This window comes from Neltuma alba, unplaced genomic scaffold (assembly GCF_004799145.2).
Source record: "Neltuma alba isolate B1F8T4 unplaced genomic scaffold, ASM479914v2 tig00002420_pilon, whole genome shotgun sequence".
NCBI lineage: Eukaryota > Viridiplantae > Streptophyta > Magnoliopsida > Fabales > Fabaceae > Neltuma > Neltuma alba.
The window spans coordinates 445,457-462,771 of record NW_021632854.1 but is presented as its reverse complement, the minus strand read 5'-3'; the positions used below and the strand labels follow the sequence as shown (position 1 = coordinate 462,771).

The window sequence follows — 17,315 nt, the reverse complement described above, 5'->3', positions numbered from 1 at the left end:
TTCTTTCTTTAATCTTTTCGAATTACTCCTCCGGTCCTAAATGTAAGAACCTTATACAAGAATGTATAAGGTCTTACATTTAGGATCGGAGGAGTAGTTAACTAATTCTTATAATTAGGATTAGAGATAATATGAGACTTGGATGTATTGATGAATGGAAATGCGTTGCTGCTGAAAGCAAAGATGAGGGATAAGCGAAGAGCAACATTTTTTTTTTTTTTTGACCAGGCGACGAGCGACATTTTGGTTGTGGTGTGCCTGGTCACTGACTCACTGTTCAATGCTTTGGTAAGGACGGGTGGGAAAGACGGAGTAAACCATGAGACCGAGTCGCGAATAGGACTGAGCGGCGAATTCGCCGAAAATGTGAGGATTAAATAATTAATTCTTTTTAAAATATAAAAGTCAAAAGTTAAATAAGTAGATGTATATTTCTGTTACTATAGAGAAATTTTTGAGTGAACCAGAAGTGCCATGTAACATATGGTCTGACCAGCATAAAAATGAGAAGTTATAACTCATGGGTCCCGCTACTGCACACTTTTGTTTTTCCACGCGCCCTGCTCATCCAACTCTTTCTCTCTCTCTCCTTATGATATCCAACTCTTTCTCTTTCTAGTGATTCAAACATTAGTGGGTTAAATTGAGCTCAAATCATAATCGAACCGATAATAATTCAAATAATATTATTTAATTAAAATATATAAGTTTATTCATATTTAATTATAAAAAAAATAATATTTAATCTTTAAATGGATATCCCATCACAAGTGTCTATATATTTAATTAATTCCTTCCTTTTTTTAATTTTTTTATTCTACCTCTTCACATGACTCATTAAAAAAAAAAATTAAAAAAAAAAAATTTCCTGTATTTTTTCAAATTTTACTTTTACTTCTTAACCTCTCTCCTCGTCCCTGCACCTTCACGCGAGCTACCATCGATTCATATGACATGAATATGACAGCAGCATGCTACTCTTTCACTCTTTCTTTTCTCACTCCTTCCTCTCTTCTTCTTTGCGTGGGTCTCTTTCTTCTCTCCTCTTCCGGCTGAACTTCCATAAGCAGCACCAGTTGCATTTTCGAAGAGGAAGAGATAGTGCTCAAATGAGTTTGACGCAGAAGAGTTGGGTCTTGAAAGAGGAAGACTGACCGGAAAGGCAATCTGGCAAGTCATGGAGTTTCTTTTCTGCCTTTCATTCTTTCATTTTTTTTCCCAAAAAGAATCATCCATATCTGAAAAAAGTTGTAACCGGATAACCCTCCTCACTCGGCGGATTAACTGGGTTGTAGCTGGGTTGCAACTGTCTAATCCGGTTCATTCCAATTAGATCTTTCTCCGGTTTTGTTACTAAATCATGCCAGACTACTAGCCGATTTATCGATTTTTGATTTTTTGAACATTGCACATCACACATCCCTCTTTCCCATTCTCTCCCCACTTGCATTCATCTTCAATTTTTTCCTCCACCAAAAAACGATCTGGTCATATGAAAAAAGAATGATCAAAATAACTATTTAGTTAGTTGTTTTATTTTTTTTTTAATTGTTGGCGTTGTGTGGGATAGGCCAAATTATTTTTTAAATACATACACATAAATACATAATATATATCTCATATAGATTAAATAATATATTATGTATAATAATATTGAAATTATATGAGCAAGAGAGAATAAAATCATTTATCTCACATATTATTAACCTAAAAGAAAATTTTATGAATAATAAAATTTTATTAAATATTTAATTTTTAAAATTTGTACCATTCATATGCCTTTGTACTATATATAGATTTATTTTGATAAATTTTAATATATTTATTATAATTTATAATTTTATTATTTATTAAAATCTTATTTTTGGGTGTAGAGATAATAAATTGAACTAGATGAATGTAAATTAAATATTTTGAAGGGAGATAATAAGAAAGAAGGGTATGTGAACAGTAAAAAAGATTTTTTTTGGGACCAGCAACAGTAAAAAAAATTAAAGGAGAGGGAGAGTTGAGGGGAAAAAGGAGAGTGGGATACACAGGCTAGAAAAAGATAACAGTGGTGGGACCCATGAGCTGCACTTGTCATTTGTGTATTCGTTAGATCATAATTTACATGGCACATCTGGTTTACCCAAGAATTTTTCGTTACTATAAAATAAGATAAACTAATTATTTTATTTTGTCTAAGAAAAAAAGCTCAGTAGAACAAAAAGTTATGAACAAACAAATGATCTACAATTGCTCTAATTCTCTCTCCCATTTCCTTACAACGTAGTTCTCTTTCGCTGACTTTAGTAGTAAAAAATATCATTCACATCTTTCAAGTTCTATATATATATGATATCTTTCTCATTTTTAGCTATTTTCTTTTGTTTAGTGTGGTGCTATGGTGGAATTATTTATATTTGCATGATATAATAAGTTCCAGATTAAACAAATTGGTTCTTTCACCTCAATAGCTAGCTTTTAAAATAAGGTTTCTTATCCCACTTTAATACACATCAATTGGTATCAGATTGAAATTGTCAACGGTATCAAAAAAGGCTATCCATAAAGGATTTTGAGCCAATTGATGAGGATTTAATAGCATAGGATGCCAAGTCCCACATTGAGTATAATAAAATATATAATTGTCAACAATCTGGTTCTGATACCAATTTATAGGTACTTAAGTTATTTGAAAAATCCTATCCCAAAAACTAATTGTTAAGCATAATATATGGTCTAAAAAATTGTTAGTTTTTTTGTAACAATTTTTTATTATATGCCTTATTAAACATCACACGAAGGAGCAAAGCATCTTCTTGTCATTGCAGATTCTTCTTGTGGTAGGTCCTCTAATGTTTTCATGTGTTAGCAAGACTGGAAGGATAAAATAGAACTATATCCTTTGAATTCAAAAGCAATAAGGGTTGTTTTGTGTATAGGGTGGCTCTGTTGTAGGTGCGATGCTCAAATACAAGTCTTATTTTAATATCATTTTCAACTAAGCAGCCAGCTTCAAAGTAAAAGAGGAACAAAGCTAGTACAATCCTATCAGCTTTCTGGCTAAAAAGCCAAATAGGAATCTAATATTACTTTCAGTCTGTAATATAACAGCGAGTTGACTAATTAGTTTTTAAGAAAATTCAGTATGATCCCCGTGCCTCATTCTTTCACTTGACAAACGATGCCGTTTTCTGTGAGGATGCTTGGCGCATTTAGTTGATTACAAATCTTTTTTGTACTACCATTTCTCTGTATCAATATCAATTTCTTGTTTGGCAAACAATCTCACCTCTTCTCTGCCTCTATAATAACATACATACTCACCTTACCTATCGTCTTTCTCTTTTGTGAATTCGAGAACTCACTCTCTCTGTCTAAGCTCTCTTTTTGTGTTACAATTTGACGTCTTCATCATGGCCCCTCGATCTTGTATTCTTAGAACTCAACCACTCATCAGCTGCTTTGGGAATCAGAATCCGCCAACGATAATGCCGATGAATGTTTCAGCTGGAAAAATTTTCTATCTCCATTTTCCATCTAGAGGCATTACAGTATCAAAGTACAAGGAAGATGATAAGCTATTTGATAAGATGCGAGTGACATGTTTAGGTGGACCAAGGAAGATGCTTCTGTATATGGTGTTATGCAGAGATATATTTTTCATTTAGTCTAATTATATGTTCTCATCTTAATTTCTTAGATACTCTACATCTTACCTAGCAAGTAACACCCTCAAAGAATTTTTTTTTAAATTTAATTCTCCCATAAATATCTAATTCATGTGCTCTCTGCATAATCTTACAAGGTCACCATTTTGCTTCTAGTTGAAATTACTCCAAAAAGTATAGCTGTTCATAATGCCACAGAGGTGGCTCGATTTGTGGTGGGTTGTATATTTTCTTCACGTTTCTTAAAATATCATGTAATTTAATCATTGGAAATTAGGCACTTATTCCATGATATTCTATGATTTTTCTGCTCTAACTTCTTTATGTGACAAATATTGGTGGCTTTGATGCTTGTAGGTCGAGCCAATAGCATGGCTTTCCCTCCTATTGTATCCTGTAGGAAGAGTTGTTACTTATCTTTCAATGGGGATGCTGAAATTGCTCGGCTTAAAGGGAAGAAGGTTTGCAGAAAAGCTAGTCAGAGAATGATCTTTTTCTTTTCATATTATACCTATTCCTAATAAATTATGCAAGGATTTATATGTTTAGACCGTTGGAGCATATGGCATGAGGGAGGCGAAAAAATCTTATTTTCATATTGTGACCTCCACATATCTTGTAGGATATTTATTTAATGAGAAAAAATTTGTCATTACCAACTTGTTTTTTTATGACTTTACTTTCGTATGGCCCAAAGCATGCATATTCAGCCTTTAGCCATTTTCAAGTCACAAATCTGCTAAAAGTATCATTTTCGGGCATTCTTATTAGATCTTTTAGGTTTTACACTAAGTAGTTGGCTTCATTTTCATCTATCAGTGAGCCATATGTAAGTGAGGAGGAGCTAAAATTGATGTTAAGAGGAGCAGAGTTAAGTGGGGCAATAGAGGAAGAACAGGTAACCAGAACATGAAAAAAATTTTAAGTGTCCGTATAGCCACAAAAAAAAATGTTGTCCTTTTTGTAACTATTTTTTTTTATTATATGTCCTGTTAATGATTATACTATTACATGTCCATATGAAAAAACTCTAATGTTATGCTTTTTTAATTTATTTAACCATTGTATTGCTAATTTGTTATCCAATAAATATCTTGAATGAAATTATTCTTCCCAGGACATGATTGAAAATGTGTTGGAGATAAAAGACACACATGTTATAGAGGTTATGACTGTAATATCCTTAAAAAAAATTCAAAAAAAAATAATAAAAAATAATTGAAAAATAATATAATATAATATAATAATATTTTATTAAAAAAAAAAGTAAAGTCCAACTTTCCACCGATACCTCGGTATCGGTGGAAAGTTGGAGGAGGGTGGAAAATTGGGGGAAGGGTGGAAAACGTGAGGGTTGGGTCTGAAAAACCCCCTCCCCAATAATTGTGTGGGGGTGTTAAATATCCCCCACAATTCATTTCCCTCGGTAGGCGCAAGAAGAAAGAGAGAAAGAGAAGAGAAAAGAGAGGAAGAGAGAGCTGAAGTGTGTGAGAGAGAGGAGCATACCGATGAAGCAGAGGGCAAGTTTTGAAGATATTTTAGGTACATAAAATTACTTCTTTTTATCAAACTTTCTTTATAAATATTTCCCGTATATTTTAAGCTTCCTATTTACATTATTACTATGATGATTAGAGAAAATTTTGAGACTTATATATGATATAAGTATTGAGTTTTGATAAAAGATGACTATAGAAATTTAGAAGTAAATGAGTTGTTAATTTTAATCGTTTAGATTTCTCTATTTGCTAGTTTTAGTATTTAAATTAATTTATTTAGTGGAAAATCTGTTATGTATGAGATATACCATATTTTTACCGATTAAATTTAAGTTAAATAATTTATTTGGATTGTTTGATATATTATTGAGGTTTTAATCGGTTTAGTTTTATTTATTGGGTGACTGGAGGTTTTAAAATAATTATTGTAGCTAAAAAGTTTATTATTTATGGAAATATATATATATGGTAGTTATACCATTAAAGTTTTGATTATATTATTTAGTTATAAATATTTGAAGTATTATTGAATTTTTGATAGTTTGATTTTGAGGTTTAAACTTAAATGAAGATTTTAGAATTTATAACATAAAAATTTTATATTTGGAAATTGTTGAAAATCCTTTTTATTAAGGTAAATAATTTGGAGGGGGTAAATAAATAATTTGGGTTATTAGGAATTTTAAGTTGTTTCTAAAATACTTAATAATTTTTGAGTTATGAGAATTGCGGGAATTTAGAGTAAAAATTTAATTAAATTATAAATTTAAATAATATAGAGAAGTTTAATTAATTAATTAATTTATTTATATTAATATGTGGTTATATTAATGGTGTAGATTAATTATTGGTTGAGCAAAGAATTGACCTTGTGGTAATCCTCGGTATTGCTTTGGCGAGAGGTAACCACTTTCCACTTGTTATATGTGCTAATATGTTGTTTGTGAGTATTTTGCTATTTTTAGAATAATATTTGATATTTGGAACTTGAGTAGATATGTTATATCTTTTAAGCTATGAAAATTGTCTTGTGGGATTTTTGGAATGGTGATTGAGAAGTTTGGAAAAGATATATGATTTATATCTCATGGATTATACTGAGAAAAGATTGAGACATTTTTATTATATTGTGAATGATTGGTTGTTATTTGGATTTTGGATTGAGTCCTATCCTACCACGTGGTAAGGCCGCCATTGGTGCACATTGGTTGGCTTCTTCTTTCGTCCCCCATAGTGAGGGATAAGCCTTTGTGGCTTCTTATTCGTCCCCCAGAGTGAGGGATAGGCCCATATGTTTGATTGATCCCCCAGAGTGAGGGATAGACTTATGTGGCTTGTGTGTTGACCCCCATAGTGAGGGTTTGGATGATTGAAATTATATTTCTATGGATATATCTATGTTTCTCGAGAATTAATAACTATCCCACTTGACACCTCACGAGCACATGTTAGTATGTATGATGAGTTGGAAAGCTGGTTACTGAGGCATTTGTCTCACCCCGTGGTTTAACATTTTCAGGTGATAGTTCCGGTGGTGGCCCATCAGGGAAGGCTCCGGAGGCATAGTATGCTGTTATAGCTTGTATAGCATCCCTGCTTTTGTTCTATGTGCTGACTTGTTATATATTGCCACATAGGGCTCATATACTATCATGATGTAAAATAATACTTTTAATTACTACTATCTGGTATGATAGGGCCGTGAGGAGGTCCGAGACATTTTAGACTTTGCGTATTACACTCATTTGATAGTGTTGATTTTTTTACTAATGGGCTCTATGACTTATATTAAAATGTTTTATCAGTTCGTGTGTTTGAAAGTGTAAGTTTGGTTTGGGCTAACGGTTGAATGATATTTCTGGACTTTGAAAGTCCAAGGCCCAAGTGAACGATTGATGTGGCTCGTAATATAAGTTTATTTCTTTTAACCATGATAGCGATTTTAAAATTTTAAGGTTTCTTCTTTTCTATCAGGTTAATCGTCCGAATAGATTGAAAATTTTGATCTAAATAGGTTTTAAAAGAACGGTTGTCACAATTTGGTATCAGAGCTAAAGATTTTGTGAAGTGGGTTGCATTACATTGCATTTAGTGGCAATATATAATAATCTCACATAACCTTCCTGTTACTTTGTGTCTATGCTTGTCCTTACTTTGTGTTTCTTTTGGTGGGTTCCATCCTTAGGTGGGGAGGATGGTACGGACACGATCCCGACAAACTGATCAGGGTGAGATGAATCCACAAACCCACCTAATCAACCACCGAATCCTCTGCAGTTTAACCAGGAGACTTTACTGCAACAGTTAAGGGAAGTGGTAGTTACAATGGTAGATGAGAGAGTAAGGAAGATGGAGGAATATTTGAGAGTCAAGAAAGCTGTGGAAGTGTTTGAAGGGAGTGGGCTTCCTGGACCGTCGGTGGGAAATTCTGTCATCCACAGGGGTTCCATTGAAGGAACCAGAGAAGAGAGTAGTTCACAAAGGCGATCAGGAAAAGAAGAAGCGGTGAACCTTAAAAGCGTATCGAAGGACATAGAGCGGCATCACCCAAAGACGTTTGATGAGGGTATGGATTCTGACAAAGCTGAGGCTTGGATTGATGATATGGAGACAATATTTAAAGCTTGTGGCTGTAATACCTACCAAAAGGTACAAGCAACAGTAGTCTATGACTTATATTAAAATGTTTTATCAGTTCGTGTGTTTGAAAGTGTAAGTTTGGTTTGGGCTAACGGTTGAATGATATTTTAGACTTTGAAAGTCCAAGGCCCAAGTGAACGATTGATGTGGCTCGTAATATAAGTTTATTTCTTTAACCATGATAGCGATTTTAAAATTTTAAGGTTCTTCTTTCTTCTTCTATAGTTAATCGTCCGAATAGATTGAAAATTTTGATCTAAATGGGTTTTAAAAGAACGGTTGTCACAATGACACCTTTGTTGATATGGTTGCAATTGATGCCAGTGCTGCCCTTGTAGATTTCATCACTTATGGCTCACTAATCAGTATTCAAGGTATAGAAAAATTCTTCACAGTGATTCTGGTTTTCTTCCTCTTTATAAAAATTTAACCTGATTTTTTTATAGGATACCTGTTTTTGAGCGACGAGTAGATAATATATTTGGCATTGCATGTGCAAAGGATCTTCTGGATTATGTTCAGAAGGTTGGAAAATTTTAGTCCTGCTATATGTTATATGAGCTCCTTTAGCTTTATGTATTAATTGCATATCCCATCTCATACTGCTCAATAATTATATTCTGTTTGATTTTGAAGGGTGAGCTACTTGAAAGTATAGTACTACCGTTGGAGATATGGCTTGCAAGCCTGCATATTTGGTACCTAGTAACTTATTTCTGTCTCAATCTTTATTTGGAAGTCATTCTCATTTATTTTATTTGTGGCTGTTCACTGCTGTTAACATTTCCAAATATCATGCAAAAACTTTTTGTGTGAAAATTGAAATGTTGATATGTTCTCCTTAATGGATTACCTTACAAAATGATCAGTTTATGTAATTTGATTGTTTAGGATCGTTATCCCGCTTGTCAATAGCTAAATGTTAGTAGAAACTTAGTTTTCCTCATTTGGGTCAGTCAAGAACAAACACAATCCAACCTGAACCTGTCTAATCATATTGGATTATTGCATATTTTGCCATCCTTGATGCCTATGAGAATTCAGCCGACTTGTACAATTTGAGTAGTGAATAGCATTATTCCCATAAGCACAATCGTTTTTTACTTTATCATTAAAGTCCATTCTTGGCTTGTGTCCAGTAAGCATGTAAAATTTAAATTGATCTATTGTGGTCCAATGAAGCAAGTTTCTTTATTCAGACTCTTGGAAATATTTCTCTAACATAATAGTGTTTCAAAAAAATCATTTCTGATTGTTAGCTGTAGTAAGGCATCTATTTGTGTTTAGTTTATTCTAGAATATTGAATGAATAAACTCCAATCATTGGTTTTGCAGATTGAATGGCTGTCTGGAATCTGCTTAGAAAGTTTCTAATTCAAAAGATTCACATGGCTGTTGTTCTTAATGAATATGGTGGAACTGCGGGAGTATGTACAAACCTTACCAGAAGCCAAGTAGTTCTGTTTGTTCATTGAATCTGAATATGTGTTAGCATTTGATCCATTGTAAGATAGACCACTGGAACATGCTCTGGTTGTTGGTTGTTTACTTTGGTTGAGTCAATGTAAATGCTAATGAAATCAACAGTAAGATTGTTGCTGCCAACCATAACTTTTTTTTTTTTTGGTGATACAAGAGAGGGGCAAAGCCCAGCTAAGGAAAACTAAGTAGGAGGGGAAATGAATCCCATAGGCTCTTTTTGCACAATCATCCGCAAATGAGCAGGACACGAATCCATAAAGGAAGATCTGGAAAGACCCTCTTTCGCTAAGGCATCAGCAATCTGATTCTGTTGTCTTGGGATAACTTGTAACTTTAGCTCCCAAGGACAGCGCAAGAAATTTGGATTTGGAAGAAAGAAGGCTGGCCCTCTATAGTGTTGGTTATCCTGAAGCATTTGTAGAAGGTTCGCCAACCATAACTTTTAATTTACCTGAAACTTCATCCTCAAACTACAAATTTTTTAAGTTTCTAAGGCCCATATCGATACGCTGTTCACATCCATATGTAGCCTTTATCTCTCCTGGTTTTTATTACAGTTCATGACCAATTTCTAATGACACTTTCCTTCCAATGTTATGAATTTATTTTTAATTAACTTGTTCATTATGCTTCTGCTTGTTGCAATCTTATGTTGCTTAGTTCAGTCTGAAGGAAGCTTAATATATAAATGTAGTTAATTAGATGTGATTAAACTCTAGATTTTTTTTTTGCTGAAATCCACTATGCATCCCAAATATTGGTTCTAATAATTTGACAAGTTAAATTTATTTGGAATTTACATGTCTTATTTTTATTGAAATTGACAGATTGTTATTGTTATTCTAGAAGATGTTGTTGAAAAACTTACTGGTGAAATTTATGATGAAAAGGACTCAAAAGTAAGACTCACTATTAATTCTTGCCACATTTTTAGTAGAGCTGTAACATTCCAGATTTTTAAATTTTAAGTTATATGTGTGATTAATTAATAGTAATTAGAATTATGTTATTATTTGAGTAAAGAGTTTATACAGAATAAAATTTATTCTTAATGACTTAATTACAAACTATATAATTTTGGAAGAATGAGAAAATAAATCAAGTTATGTTGAGGAAAAAAATATATTACTTAAAAAAATTAAAAATAATCAAATAAATAAAACATATATTATAAAATAATAAAAGTAGGTGGCGCGGCACGTGGCCACCAACTGTTATTGGAGAGGGAAGGGAGTAATTCTCATTTCCTGTGACCATCTCATCATTTTGCAAGTGGGTGGCACGTGGCCACCCACCGCCGTGAGGGCGATCGGCCGTACCCCTTCAGAATTTAAAAACAAAAAAAACAAAGAGACATTTCATTTGTGAGGGTCACGTGTACTCCACGATCAAACTCTTTGTCCCCCTCCCCTTTCTGCTTCGTTTTCCTTTTGTTTTCCTCTGGTTCGTCTCTAGCGAGCTGTGGGGGCAAGTTGAGAGTGGGTGAGAGGAGGGAAGGAAGGGAGTTTTGTTTTGGTCTCATCTAAGATATTTAGGTAAGCTATTTTCATCATATTATTTTTATTTAGCTTTTTTTTTTTATTTTTGTAAGTTTATGACAGAAATGAATTTGTTAGGGCTTGATAATTTTTTTTTGTCCTTGTAATGGAGCTTATGGGGTTAGAATAGGAGTCTTGTAACCTAAATTTTTATTTAGATGGTTGATTTGAGGAAATATAAGTTAGGATTTGGTTGGAAAATTGTGATTTGTGATTTGGTGACATTAATTTTGAATTTGATTTGTTAGTTTAGTTCATTTGAGGTTATATTGAAGATGCAATGCTTGAACTTTAAGGATTTTGTTGGAATGTGAACGTTAATGATTTTTGGAGAGTGTTTTAACTAGTAGAAGTTGGATGTTTGAATAATTGGGAAAATAATTACCATTTAATGATCATAATGAGTGAGAGATGATTAATGGGAGAAGAAAATAAGATTGGTAATAATAATTTGGGGAATGGTTAAAGTATGGCTTTTTTTTTTTTAGTATTAAAGTAAGCACTTTTGGAGATTTTTGGATTATTAGAAGGAGTTATTCCTAGTAATAATTTTAATAAGTGAAATAGAGCCAAGAAGTTTTAGGAATTGTTATTAGGAAGGATGATTGGTGGGATAGAATTATTATCTTTTTTTTTCCTAAAGAATTTTTTAGTGAGCCAATTATGGGGTTTTAACCAATGAAATATTTAATATTATATCAATTAGTATTTTTTTTATTAGTATATGTTTATAAATTCATTATTGTAGAGCAAGCTTGGTTTAGGCTCTTGGGTCTTGAGTCCTCCCATTTTAGTTCTTGTATCAAGAACTTGGGATAATCAATATCTATATCTTGTATGCTTGTTGATGTGATTATAAGCATAAGTTAATATTATAAATATTATCATTATATGTGATGGGGTTTCGTGTATAAAAAGTGAAAAAAAAAATAGAAATTTATGTTTTGATAAATTTGTTAGTTAAGTAGACATGAATTATTTTATCTTATGATTATCCTGTTGATGTTGAACAAAATTTGATCATTGAATATGAGCATACTTTATGAATGCTAGATTGTGTGAAATTGGATGGTTGAAATGCTTATAGAGCTGTATTGGGTTGTGCTGAAATGTAATCGTGAGAGGTTTGGTTATTTTATACCACATGGTATAGCTGTCACTTAGCACCCAGTGGCTGGCTTTAACATTCTTAGAACCCTCAGTATCACCCTTTCCTTGACCGAGCCAAAGGCCAACCCAAGGGACATGACACTTTTCCATATTCCAAGAAAAGAGAACCCATAGTTTGATACAAGTTCTGTAACTTTTGGCCAAGTTATACCTCATTATTGGAGAGCTTGATGTAGTCTTGTTAAAGAGACAAATCCTGTTATATATGAATAGCCCATGGGTTCTGTTAGATGTTATAAGAAATAGTTGATGAAGTTTTGTACATGCAAGTTATCTTTTGAATTATTATATATTGTTTTCTGTAAAGATGTTTATCCTATATGTTATTCGAAATTATACTTTGCTTCATTTAACTATCTTGTAATCACTATATGTATCCTTGTTGAATTGAAATTGTGGTTATTTAATATTTTTTCCAAGCGAGGGTTCAAATGTTGGTCTCGAAGAAGTTGTCTAAGGCTTAAGTTTCTCTTTCTGTTTTGTATAGCCTCCGTTTTGTTATACATGCCTTGATTGATATATATTGCCAAACTTTAGGGTTTTTTTGTTATACTTAACACATTTTTGAATTTTTCCGATGCATTCTAAACTTGTGTTGTTGGGCGGAGCCCTCTTGAATACATATTACTTTTATTTTGGTTGATGGTTGTGATTATTATGGGTGGTAGTAGTTGTTATTTTGGTAGACTTCAAATGCCTTAGCTCATTTATGATTGGTTTTAGTTATATTTTTGAAATTCTAGAGTTTCATGATGAATTTAACATATAAGTAAAAATCAACTGTTGGTTATTTCTTGTTATATTATTATTTTGGTTATTATGAAATAGTGACTACTGCTTTGTTATGAATACAACTTGTTAATAATCATAATAGACTTCTATTGGATTAGTTTTGTCCTTCCTACCATAGTTGTCTTTTCAAATTGATTAGCAAAGTCTTTTATAACTATGGTAGTTTTTCATTTTATGATTTATTCTTTCTATCATAATTATTACTTAAATATTTTTAGTTAACTCTTTCTGATGATATCAGTCTTTAAAGAATTAATTATTGTTTTGAAAATAAGTAATAGTGCACTTGTTCCAGGGCTGTTACAAGGGCTGCATTTCAAAGCCCATTTTTCATCATTTTCGCTCACATCCTCGTGCTCTTTCTATTTACATGCCTAACAAGGGCAGTGTTTTTGGCTTCATTATAATGTTCTTCTAATGATTTCATGAAAAGGACTCATTGGTCAGATATGCTTTTCCTTCTTTACAAATACTTTTCTGTTGCAAGGAATTATTGCGAGATTCATGTGGAAAAAACTTTTCATTCATTCTTCCTTGGTTATATGATAGGGGGAGATTCAAAAAAAAAATCTGGTTCCATTGTTATGCGATCTGAGGGAGTATTTGGTGTGGATGCAAACACATCTATAAATCACCTTTCTGAAGAATTGAAAATCAAGATGCCAGAGTTTGTCCCATACATGCAGCATTAATTTGATTTACTTAAAAGTAAGGACAAATTACACTATTGTCCAAGAGAAGCAAGTAAAATAGTTAAAATTAAATTTAGGCATCCTTCAAAGAGAAGCAAGCAAGTATTTGCATGTCAAGTAGGACTTCTAATGCTTACCCAGCTTTCTTTTCATTGCAGGGCCACCAGTATGAGACAGCCTCAGGCTTTGCATGGGTAGCATTCGATCGCATCCCAAAAGCTGGTGAGACCACCAAAGTTATTGTTGAAAAGAAAAATGATGACGACAACAATGAATAAGATGTATACTGAACACCAGGATTTAAAGCAAAAGAAGCTGACAATCAAACTTGAGGTAATCAAGGAGCATAGAGTTTTTGCTATTTGTCTCTGCATTATGCTGTCTGCGGTGTTAGAGATGAGTGGCACTGTTCTTGTTCGCTAAGCTTATGAATAGTGTAATTTGCTATGGGTTATATATTTTGCATATTGATATTGATATGGAAGCTCTTTTCTAATATCCAAGTTGTTTCTCTTGCAGATTCTAGCAGCAGATGCTAGAGAAGTGAGTGTTGTTCGGTTTGAACTCATGAATAGTGATGAAGAAATGTCGGAGGCTGAAGCAAAAAAATGCTCTCTTTTGGAGGAGATTGAGTTTTGGTTCCTTCTCTTCTATTTGGCTGCATCCTTTTTGAACATAAAAAGGATGTGAAAGGTTGAAGACAAGATAGGACTAGCTTAGACCACTATGCTTCTCGCATATATCAGTGTGAAGTAAATATCTACAATCAAGCTGTGGAATGTCAAAGATCAAGATCTCCATCATGAGGCATCTTCATTATTTGAAATGACCACAATTGCATTGTAATTGGATTTATTTATGTGACTCTCTTTTTCACTTTGTTTTATCAGTACAAGGAAAATAAGAAATGCAAAAAAAAAAAAAAAAAAAAGAAGAAGAAGAACAAAATCAGAAAGCTTATAATACGCTAAAACTAATTAGAATATTTTAACTATTAGGTATGATAATTCTTAATACTTTTACGCTATAATATTCACATAAAATTAATAAAAATTAAGCCATTCATCACCACCTTAGAGCATTTAAAAAAAATATGAAACAGAAGATTATATAAATATACACGTACACGCACATATAAAAGATCATAAGACTTGCATGTGCCTTGTCCTGCCAACACTTTAATTTGAAGTGTACAAGTCAAATGTTTCTATTCAATTCTGGTGTCTTTGATTTAATGGGAGAGATGATTATAGCTCAGTGGAGGAAACATAATTCAGAAAAAGATGAAAAATATTATTCATCCGAATAGAATTGAGAAAGGATGTGCACTAAATTAGAATCCCATATTATAATCCTCTTTGCCATTTCTAATTTTCTACGAGGAAACCAACTTTTCCAAACTTAATTGAAACACTTGACAAAATCATAAGTGCACTTTTATTATTACATAATAATGACACATTACAGAAGATTAAACTAAAGAACTTCTATATGCACCTCTTAATTATCAACAATAAAACACCTAAATAACATACGAATAACATATATATATAAATGTTAAGAGGCTTCCAGTTTGGAGACACCAACAAGGTGGGCATAGCTGAACTTCTTCCTTAAAGACTTAGTGAGCAGAGTTGCATCAACTCCTTCACCTATTATCACCACTTTATCTCTCTCTTTCCTATCAAACGTCACTGACGTAACCCCTACATATATATATAACCAGAAGATTAGAACAAAATCTTCAGGTGAATTGATAAATCTATCTCACGTAGATGAATTTCGTGTGAGATAGAGAGAGAGAGAGAGAGAGAGAGAGAGAGAGAATCACCCATAGCCACTGAAGCTATGCTCATGGCCTTTGTTCTGCATTTCTCGCACTTCAATGGAACCTCAATCACGATCTTTTGCTGCAATATCATTTTTATGCATTAAAACTAGAGAGAGAAGGGGAAAACAAGAAGGATAAGAGTGAACGGTTTGAGTCTGAAAATTCTCAGCAGAAACATTTATGAGAGGAGGAGATGGAGAGAGATACGAAGAACTTTGAATATATGAAAGAAGGGATTAATATAGCTTACCTTCATAGCTAATACGCAATTAACAGTATGTGTGTGCGTGTCTCTTCTTCAATTCCCTGGAGATAGCCAAACGATTAAGCTGTGTACCAGTTCTTGGGTTGGTTTGTATATATAGAGGAATCAACGATTAGATATCTGAAATTTGAATAGTGAGTTAAACTCTAGAGAATTAGATTGTAACTGAGTCAAAACTGTATAAATTATTTTCACAAAAAAAAACCTGTATAAATTAAATAATTTATTTTTAAGAAATAACTGAAATTGTAAAATGAGAATTGAGAAGTATGATTGGCGGGGGGCCCAAAATTTAAAACACAAAGTAGAAGAGAGACCCCCAATTAGTTGCTTCATTTGCGGATCTGGGCATTTCTCCTACTCTCAACAAATCTGACTGCGACTGATACATATATTCATTCCCACATATATATTTTTAGAAAATTATAATGAAAATTGCTGAAAAATCCCATTGCAAGATTTATTGCTTAAAGATATCTAAGTACTCAGGTATCCAAGATGCAGCAAACTCATCTTCAACGCGAGCGCAATTTTTCTATAAATGTATGCAACATATCCTCAACTACATACAAACCTCTTTTATTCCGCACACCGTTAAAGACAAGTTACATATGACAGATGATACGTTACATTACAGTTGAATTTTAAACAAATGTCACATGCAATTGTGCGATAAATTATGCAATCGTGATTTTTGGGGAATTTTCCTACAATTGCATGTATAATTATAATTATTTCCAATTCAGCTATGTGAGGCGAAAATGAATAGTGATGTTGTTGATATAATTATATCCTTTTTGGATGCCAAATTTGGAAACTTGACCTCTGTGGTTTGAAGCATAGCAACAGTTCTAGGTATAATACTAGCGTTATTCTCGATTAATTATAAGACCTCGTGACCACAAACTTGAGGTAATCAGTGAGCATAGTGTTTTTGCTATTTGTCTCTGCATTATGCAGTCTGCGATGTTAGAGATGAGTTGTACTGTTCTCAGCTAAGCTTATGAATAGTGTAATTTACTATGGGTTATATTTTTGCATATTGGTATTGACATTGAAGCTCTTTTCTAATATCCAAGTTGTTTGTCTTGCTTGCAGATTCTAGACAGCACATGCTAGAAAATGAGTGTTGTTCGGTTTGAACTCATGAATAGTGATGAAGAAATGTCGGAGACTGAAGCAAAATGCTCTCTTTGGAGGAGATTGATTTTGGTTCCTTCTCTTCCATTTGGCATGTTGTGCGCCCTTTCTGAACGCTAAAAAGGATGTGAAAGGTTGAAGACAAAATAAACTAGCTGAGTCCACTATGCTTCTTGCATACTACCTCTATCATTAATATAAAGTTCATTTAACTTTTATTTTGGTTCTAAATAAAGATTCCAATTCACTTTGTCTCTCATATTTATCTTTTTTTTTTCAAGATAGCCTTGTAATAATAATTAATTCTAGCCATACACTTGATTAGTAAGGATATTTTAGGAAAGACAACACATATTATTATAAATGACTAACTTAACTAATTATTTAATCTACTCAAATTAGTCAACTCGCTCTTATATTAAGACTGGAGGTAGCATAGTATGAAGTAAATATCTACAATCAAGCGGTGGAATATCAAAGATTAAGGGATCTCCATCATGAGGCATCTTCATTATTTGAAATGACCACAATTGCACTGTGATTGGATTTATTTATGTGACTTTTTTTTTTTAAACTTTGCTTTATCAGTACGAGGAATAATAAGAAATGC

The 17,315-nt window shown here is 32.8% G+C and overlaps 1 long non-coding RNA gene and 1 pseudogene across 1 annotated transcript; one reads left to right on the top strand and one right to left on the bottom strand.

The window, feature by feature from the left end:
- Nucleotides 1-3,476: 3,476 nt before the first annotated feature.
- On the top strand, nucleotides 3,477-14,211 carry LOC114725981 (putative DUF21 domain-containing protein At3g13070, chloroplastic; annotated as a pseudogene).
- An 856-nt stretch (nucleotides 14,212-15,067) lies between these two features.
- LOC114726729 (uncharacterized) lies at nucleotides 15,068-15,590 on the bottom strand. The gene is made up of 3 exons (XR_003738523.1): nucleotides 15,551-15,590; nucleotides 15,301-15,379; nucleotides 15,068-15,175 (listed from the first exon to the last, which is right to left on the bottom strand). It is a non-coding gene; the product is annotated as an uncharacterized LOC114726729 (long non-coding RNA).
- Nucleotides 15,591-17,315: the final 1,725 nt, after the last annotated feature.